Raw genomic sequence first — 8,753 nt, 5'->3', positions numbered from 1 at the left:
ACGGGGTTTCACCACGTGGGCCAGGCTGGTCTTGAACTCCTGACCTCCTGATCCGCCCGCCTCGGCTTCCCAAACTGCTGGGGTGACAGACGTGAGCCACCGCGTTCAGCCCCTACGGTGCCATTGCTTGGAAATCACTCGTGGGAACACACACTTATGGGTCACGTGTGAAGAATTTTCCTTTTTCTATTTTTTTTCCCCTTTTTTTCGTGTGTGTGTGTGTGTGTGTGTGTGTGTGTGTGTGTGTGCGTGTGCGCGCGCGGTGGGACGGAGTTTCGCTCTTGCTGCCCAGGCTGGAGTGCAATGGCGCGATCTCGGCTCACTGCAACCTCCGCTTGCCAGGTTCCAGCGATTCTCCTGCGTCTGCCTCCCGAGTAGCTGGGATTACAGGCCTGCGCCCCCATGCCCGGCTAATTTTGTATTTTTAGTAGAGACGGGGTTTCTTCATGTGGGTCAGGCTGGCCTCGAACTCCCGACCTCAGGTGATCCACCCGCCTCGGCCTTCCAAAATGCTGGGATGACGGGCATGAGCCACCGTGCCCGGCCTTAGCCGTTTATTTTAAAGTCGAGGAGCTTATCAGGGAAATACGAGAAGTTTGGACATCACAGGTGACAGAGAGAAAGGTCTGCAAATGGCCCTTCCATCCAAGTGGGGACCCGGCCTCGATCTCCCGAAATCATGCACCCAGTGGGGAAGCCCGGCAAGGCCCGTCTGTGTAGATTCCTCTCGGCCTCTCTAAGCACGCACTTCTCACTTTGGTGGAAGGGGCAGGGCCCTCTCTGGGACGGGGGAATCTGACAGACAAAGAGACAGACGTAGAAAAAGAGAGATCGACAGACAGAGACAGAGAGAAACGGACAGAAAGAGCGAGAGAGCGAGAGAGCGAGAGCGAGAGCGAGAGCGAGAGCGAGAGAGAGAGAGAGAGAGAGAGAGAGAGAGAAACAGACTAGACAGGGAGGGGGAGAGAGGGAGAGAGACAGACAGAGACAGACAGACAGGCAAAAAAGAGAGTAAGACAGAAGACAGACACAGTGAGTGAGAGACACAGGTAGAGAGAGAGAGAGAGAGAGAGAGAGACAGACAGAGAGACAGAGAGACAGAGAGAAAGAGAGGGACAGGCAGACAGATAAAGAGAGTGACAGAGAAAGACATAGACGGACAGTGAGAGACGGAGAGAAACAGACAGAGAGAGAGAGAGAGAGAGAGGTAGACAGACAGACAGGCAAAGAAAGAGAGTAAGACAGAAGACAGACACAGTGAGAGAGACAGGAAAGACAGAAACGGACAGAGAGAGACAGAGAGGAACAGACAGAAAGAGAGAGGGTCCTAGCCCAATAGCGATACAGTGCCATTTCTTTCATTTCCTCTTTCTTTCCTTCTTTCTTTCCTTCTTTCTTTCTTTCTTTCTTTCTTTCTTTCTTTCTTTCTTTCTTTCTTTCTTCTTTTTTTATTTTTTTATTTTTTTGAGACGGAGTCTTGCTCTGTCACCCAGGCTGGAGTGCAGTGGCGCGATCGCAGCTCCCTGCAACCTCCGCCTCCCGGGTTCACACCATTCTCCGGCCTCAACCTCCCGAGTAGCTGGGACTACAGGCGCCGGCCACTACACCCAGATAATTCGTTTGTTTTTTTAGTAGAGACGGGGTTTCACCATGTTAGCCAGGATGGTCTCGATCTCCTGACCTGGCGATCCGCCCGCCTCAGCCTCCCAAAGTACTAGGATGACAGACGTGAGCCACTGCGTTCAGTCTACAGTGCCGTATCTCAGAAATCACTCACAGGAACAGACACTTACAGGTCATGTGTAGAGTTTCTTTTTTTGTTTTGTTTTGTTTTGTTTCGTTTTGTTTTGTTTTGCACGAGGAGGTGGCGGGATGGAGTTTCGCTCTTGCGTCCCAGGATGGAGTGAAATGGCAGAGGGGACTCAGGGAGTCAACCTATGGCAGAGATGGCACGTCATTCAGAGCGTAACGTCCACAGCGAAAGGTGGTAGGGCCGGCACTTTTAAAGGCTGAAATCCCGGCGGCTCAGGCCTGTCGTCCTCGCACTTTGGGAGGCCCAGGAGAACGGATCACTTGAGGTCAGGAGTTCGAGACCAGTGCGGCCAACATGGAGAAACCCCGTCTCTACTCAAAATACAAAAATTAGCCGGATGTGGTGGTGTGCGCCTGTAATCCCAGCCACTGAAGAAGAATCACTGGAATCCGGGAGGCAGAGGTTGCAGTGAGCCGAGGGAGTGCCACTGCACCCCCGCCTGGGTGACAGACTGAGAGAGACTCAGTCCCTCCCTACCAAAAAAGAAAGAAAGAAAGAAAGAAAGAAAGAAAGAAAGAAAGAAAGAAGAAAAAAAAAAAAGAAAAAAGAAAAAAGAAAACAAAACACAGGGACCGCCACCGGGCGCAGTGGCTCACACATGTAATCCCAGCACTTTGGGAGGCCGAGGTGGGCGGATCACCTGAGGTCAGGAGTTCAAGAGCAGCCTGGCCCACATGGTGAAACTCCGTCTCTACTAACATAGAAACATCTTCGGAGCATGATGGTGGGTGCCTGTAATCCCAGCTGCTCAGGAGGCTGAGACGGGAGAATCGCTTGAACCTGGGAGACGGTGGTTGCAGTGAGCCGAATCGCACCACCGCACTCCAGGCTGGGTGGCTGAGTGAGACTCTGTCTTAAAACAACAACAACAACAGCAGCAAAAAAAATAGCAAACGCACAAAAAAAGAACAGGCCAAAATACTCCATTGTCACTGAACGTTCCGCCACCAGACCGGAAACCCCCTGACTCAGGTCAAGGAGGTGGTGTTTCCTTCTCTCTGTCTCTGTCTCTCTCTCTCTCTCTCTCTCTCTCTCTCTCTCTCTCTCTCTCTCCCCCCCCCCCCAACTTTTATGTCTTGTTCAAGCACACATGTGCAAGATTGTTACACAAGTAAACTTCTGACTTGGGGGTTCAGTGTGCAGATGATTTCATCACCCGGATAACTCAGCGCAGTACCCGACAGTTTTCGTGGTTTGGTTTTTTGTTTTGTTTTGTTTTGTTTTGTTTTTCCCTGAAGATGTCTCTCCTTCCACACCTCCTCCCTCAAGTAGGCTCCCGCCTCTCTCGTCCCCCTCGTTCTGCCCACGAGTTCTCATTATTTAGTTCCCAGTTATAGATGAGAACACGCGGTCTTTAGCTGATCGTTGCTTTCATCTTCGGCGGTGGCGGTGAAAGAGGCATGACACGAAATCGACCCTTAGGACGCTCCCCTCCGTCCACACCCCACACCCCCTCCCCACACACACCCTCATTCCTGCCCCCCCTCCTCAAACCCAAGACAGGAAGAAAGGCAGATATTAAAGTCAGAGGTCAGCCTCCAAGACGGTGGAGGCAAGGGATCTGAAAGGGTGAGCAAGCGATAGGGGTCGGGGGATGTCGTGGCCGAGCTAGCAAAAATAGGGGACCGACTTTCCAGCCCCAGCACACCCCCAATCCTCAACCGCAGCTAGCCTCTGGGTGGGGTTGCGCCTGTAAAAGCTTCTGAATGGAGAGAAGCCCAAGGCTATGGAAGGCATCAGCTCCCAGTCCGGGAAGGGAACAGGGCTTTGTGCATTCGAATGGGGCTTTAGAAGGCGGTGCTGCGGTTTCCAAAGCGACACGCCTCGCCTCGCCTCGCCTCGCCTCGCCCCGCCCCGCCTCGCCCAGAGCGAAACTCCGTCTCAAAAAAATAATAATAATTTTAAGATAATAATAATAATAAAAAATAAATAAATAAATAAATAAATAAATAAGAAATAAATAGTTAGTACAGCGGTCGTGGTCGTGAATCATTCCCCGGAGTCCAGGCGCAGTGGCTCACGCCCGTCACGCGAGCACTTTGGGACGCCGGGGCAGAAGGCTTGCAACAACATGATGAGACCCTGTCTGTGCAAAAACATTTGAAAAGGAAGGCCGGGCGCGGCGGCTGACGCCTGCCGTCCCAGCACTTTGGGAGGCCGGGGAGGGAGAATCACCTGAGGTCGGGAGTTGGAGACCAGCCTGACCAACATGGTAGAAGCCCCGTCTCTAGTAAAAATACAAAATCAACCAGACGTGGTGGTGCATACCTGCAACCCGAGCTACTACTCGGGAGGCAGACTCAGGAGAATCTCTTGAACCCGGGAGGCAGAAGTTGCGGTGAGCCGAGATCCGCGCCATTGCACTCCAGTCTGGGCAACAAGAGCGAAACTCTGTCTCGGGAAAAAGAAAAATAAAACAATAAAAATTGAAAATCATCTGGGCACAGTGGCGCGTGCCCCATGGTCCCAGGCACTACACTCTGGAGGCTGAGGTGGAAGGATCGCTTGAGTCCAGGAGCGTCCACACTGCAGTGAGTTTGGTTTTGATGGCACCACTGCCAGGGTGACAGAGTGAGACGCCGTCTGTAAATCAGTCAAGCAATCAATCAGATCACTGCAAGGAGCTCTCTATGTCTTACTTTCAATAGGTGTCTCTTTAGGCCAAGCAGGCATGGTGCCTCACGCCAGTAATCCCAGCACTTTGGGAGGCCGAGGTGGGATGAAAGAAGGAAGGAAGGAAGGAAGGAAGGAAGGAAGGAAGGAAGGAAGGAAGGAAGGAAGGACAGACAGAACAAAAAGTTTTACAACCCTTTTTTTCATAGTGTCAGGAATTTACAGATAACACAAGTAGTTTAGGTCAGGGGCCGATGTTATTAGTATTACTTTTTTTTTTTTTTTTTTTAACTCCTACGGCCTGGTGGTGGTGCCAAGGTTGTCTGGCTATTTATCTGACTTTTGTTTGTTTCTAACGTTTTGCTTTCTCTCTTTCCTCCTGTCTTGTGAACTAGGCAAGGTGGGGGGAGGAGGGCAGCAGGAGCAGTAGAGGTCTCCTTCCTCATCCCCCACTTTGAGAATTTTCACTAATTAGTGGGCGGGTTCCCTTTCATTTTTACTTTTTGGGTCTTTTTTTTTTTTTTTTTTTTTTTTTTAAGACGGAGTCTTGCTCTGTCACCCAGGCTGGAGTGCAGTGGCCGGATCTCAGCTCACTGCAGCCTCCGCCTCCCGGGTTCACGCCATTCTCCTGCCTCAGCCTCCTGAGTAGCTGGGACTACAGGCGCCCGCCACCTCACCCGGCTAGTTTTTTTGTATTTTTTAGTAGAGACGGGGTTTCACCGTGTTAGCCAGGATGGTCTCGATCTCCTGACCTCGTGATCCGCCCGTCTCGGCCTCCCAAAGTGCTGGGATGACAGGCTTGAGCCACCGCGCCCGGCCAGCAAGTTTCTATTACAAGTAATACACTTACAGTGAGGGTTTTACATTTTCTACAGCTGGAAACTCTTTTCTAAATGAAGACCTAGGATCAAACCTGTGTTAAACCTGAACAGGCACATGTACTAACTTTGTCATGTCTTAAGCAGGTTAGTTTTTAACTGGGCCTTAAAACCTTTTTTTAGCAAGTAAAACAGTATTTTTTAATCAGAGAAGTTTTTACGAGCCCGACGCTTGAACTTGCGGCGTCTGTTTGGGGAAAGAGTTGGTTAAAGTCAAGTTATCTTGAGGCATTAACCCTTCTGCTTCTCCAGGCCATTGGTCTCTTACGTGAGCCCTTCTATCAACATAACATGAAGAAACATCTAGGCTGCCAGCAATGTTTTCAGCCTACTGAGGAAATAGGTTTTTTTCTGTTTTTTTATTTTTATTTTTTAAATTTTTGGCTAAAGGAGGAGGTTCTGGTAACTTCTGGTTTATATGTTTAAAGAATGACTGAAAGACCTTGCGATCGTTGCTGGGCTGGACGGGTCTGGGTTTCCTAAGCAGTACGTGTACAGTGGGGACACCTTACATAGGTGTTTCTTCTAGCATGGTTATGGGTGGGGGGGGGGGGGGGTGGTAACAACAACAAAGCAATGTATAGCATATTCATATCCAGCAAGGACGAAAGAGGTCCTTACCTGGGAAAAAGGTTGAATACAGCGACAGAACAATAGGAAAACAGTTAGTATTCTAGGAAAACTATCTGTCTTAAGATTTTTAACTACATTGACTTGCTTGATGAGTCCTCAAGCTTCGGCCGTGCATAGACTAGTCAGCTGCCGGTGTGTGACTAGAGCAGGGCTTGTGGTCCTCAGCAGCAGCTTGGTCTCGTCTCAGGATCAGCCGGGCTGGATGATCTGCGTCCTGTTAGCCGGTCCACTTGTCCTGAGCTGTCGGTGTTAGCTGACTGTGGTGGATCCAAGACGCAACACCTGCAACTTTAACAGCAGTGGGAGTGGACAAGGTTACAGTATAGGGCTCATCCTATATGGGTTGTAGAAAAATTAGGTTTTACTTTAAACAGAGTCCCTAGATTTAAATGGGTGTCAGGCTCGTAGGCATTATTTTTCTTCATTTAATTATGAACACTTCGTATGGCTATTTTGAAAGGCTGCATTTGCCTTTTAAAGGTTAATTTCTTTAGTTTCCGGAGGTCACCTTTTATTTGACCTACGATTTGCGGGTGGCCAACTGAACACAATCTTACAGGGCAGATACCTAGTTTGTTTGGTAGGGGTGCACCTGACTCGGAGGAGGACCGTAGGCAAAAACCTGATTTTATCTTAAGTGAATTTCCTGGCATATATCTATATATCTATATCTATATCTATATCTATATCTATATCTGTGTGTGTGTGTGTGTATGTGTGTGTGTGTGTGTGTGTATATATATATACATCTATCTATCTATCTATCTATCTATCTATCTATCTATCTATCTGTCTATCTATCTATATCTATATATGGCAACCCTTTTTTTTTCGTTTTGTTTTTTGGTCGCCAGTAGCTGCTCGCTCGAGTGTCCAGTTCATGCGTTCCACCTTTTGTTGAACTTTGTGGCCGATAGGCTGCGTGTAACCTCTGTTGTATTGTTAACAGTCTTGTTAAATCTTGCACTATTCCAGCTACAGCTACAAATGCTGGCCTATTGTCTGACTTTAAAATCAGAGGTAGTCTTAAACCTGGGGATAATGTCTTTTAACAGTACTTTAGTCACTTCTTGTACTTTTTCTGTCCTGGTGGGGAAAACTGTAACTTACCCTGAAAAGGTGCAAACAAGCACTAGCCTCCAGCAGGGGGCAGTCCTGTAAAGTCTATAAGCAAGTTTTCACAAGGTATGGCTCTTTTTCCTGTTTCAGTTTCTTAGAGGAGGAGTTCCCCCCTCCCCCCATCCCCACCCCCACTCCGCCCCTTTGTCACTGTATCTAGTGGCTGAGCCTTCAGTGAGAAATTGGAATCCAGATACGGCAGAGTCTTGCTGTTTGTAACTTCTAATGTGACCATGGGCTCCTGGGAGCCTAATGAGAAGGTGCCTAGTCTGCCCTAGTCTTTACATTCTTCAGCTCCTGTCAGCCTGATCAGATGAGTGTCTGGTTCCTCCAAGGTGCAGCAGCCCTTGGCCGATGGCCTCTTTGTCTTGCGGCCTTGGCCATTTCCTGTATTGCCTTCTGAACATTTACCCTTCTAGAGTCTTTTTTTTTTTTTTTTTCCATCTCGCACATTAATCTCTCTCTAGCCTTGTCCGGCTCTGGAATCCTTGCCTAACTTGACTTCGGTCATGTCTACATCCACGTCCGCGGCCTCTCACAATGCTGCTTTCCGCCCCCCCCCCCCCCCCCCCGCGTTCTCACGCTCCTACGGCCAGCTGGTGGGGCCCGAGAAACGGCACGGGCCCTGCCCCCGCCCACGCACTGCTGTCTGTCTCTCCTGTTTTCTTTTGATTCTCTATCTTTACACTTGCTTTTAGTCTTTCTTTTTCTTTTGCTCTTTTCCCTGTTTTCTAGAGTTTAACAGGCTCTTTTCTTTATACACTTGGAGGGTGAAACAGGCATACCGAGAGTCAGTGTAAATGTTTACAGTCTTACCCTCACCGAGTTCTAAGGCCCGGATTAAAGCAATGAGCCCAGCTTAACGACAGCGTCCAGGGTTACCACCGCATATTCTGCACATCTCTCCCCTCGTGGGTTGGTGAAGCTGTTCCCGTCCACGCATAGCTCCTAGTGTACTGATGCCCAAGGCTGGTCCCGGAGGTCAGATCTGCTAGAGTACACTGGAGTCCAACACCTCTACACAGTCATGCTCGACAGGGCTCTAGCTGTCGGGAGCAAGGCGGTGGGTTCAGGGTGTTCCCAGTTTAGTAGCTCAATGGTTGAAAAGGGCTGATAGATGAAAGTCTGTTGCCCACCCCCCTCCCCCCGGGATGTGGGCCTGGTCATTATAATAGACAGGTCCTCGTATCTCCCTGAGAGGCATTTACAGAGCTCGAGTAAGACCAGATCTGAGATGGCCCACTTGACTATCTCGACTTCTTTCCTTGGCCTCTGGAGGCTCCGATCCTTCCCTTCGAGGTGAGACCTGGGGCGTGTCAGCTCCTGAATCTCATTTCTGAGGGGGTTGTTGGCCTCGGTGAAGCGGGGTAGGCTGGGAAACATGGAGAAAGAATCTGTGTTATCTCTCGCGGCTCCCGTAAAAACTGGCTTCTCTTGCCGTTTCCTGGGACTCCCTTTTTAAAAAAACTGTGTGTCTGCCGGCGAAGCCGCTCTTACTTTTACTTTTGGCTATTTTGCACAAAGTTGTTAAACAGGGCTAAATTAACGCTGGCTTTGTCTATAATCTATTTCGCCATGAGTCCCTATAAAGGAATTTGATCTAGGTACACAGGCTGTCCTCCGACCCCGTCACCACCTGAACTACACGGCCAATTGTGCTCTGCCTATAGTTCCTTCCGTGGGCCATCCAACAGCAG

Source organism: Macaca fascicularis, chromosome 10 (assembly GCF_037993035.2).
Source record: "Macaca fascicularis isolate 582-1 chromosome 10, T2T-MFA8v1.1".
NCBI classification, from domain to species: domain Eukaryota; kingdom Metazoa; phylum Chordata; class Mammalia; order Primates; family Cercopithecidae; genus Macaca; species Macaca fascicularis.
Note: the sequence above shows the minus strand (reverse complement) of the source record.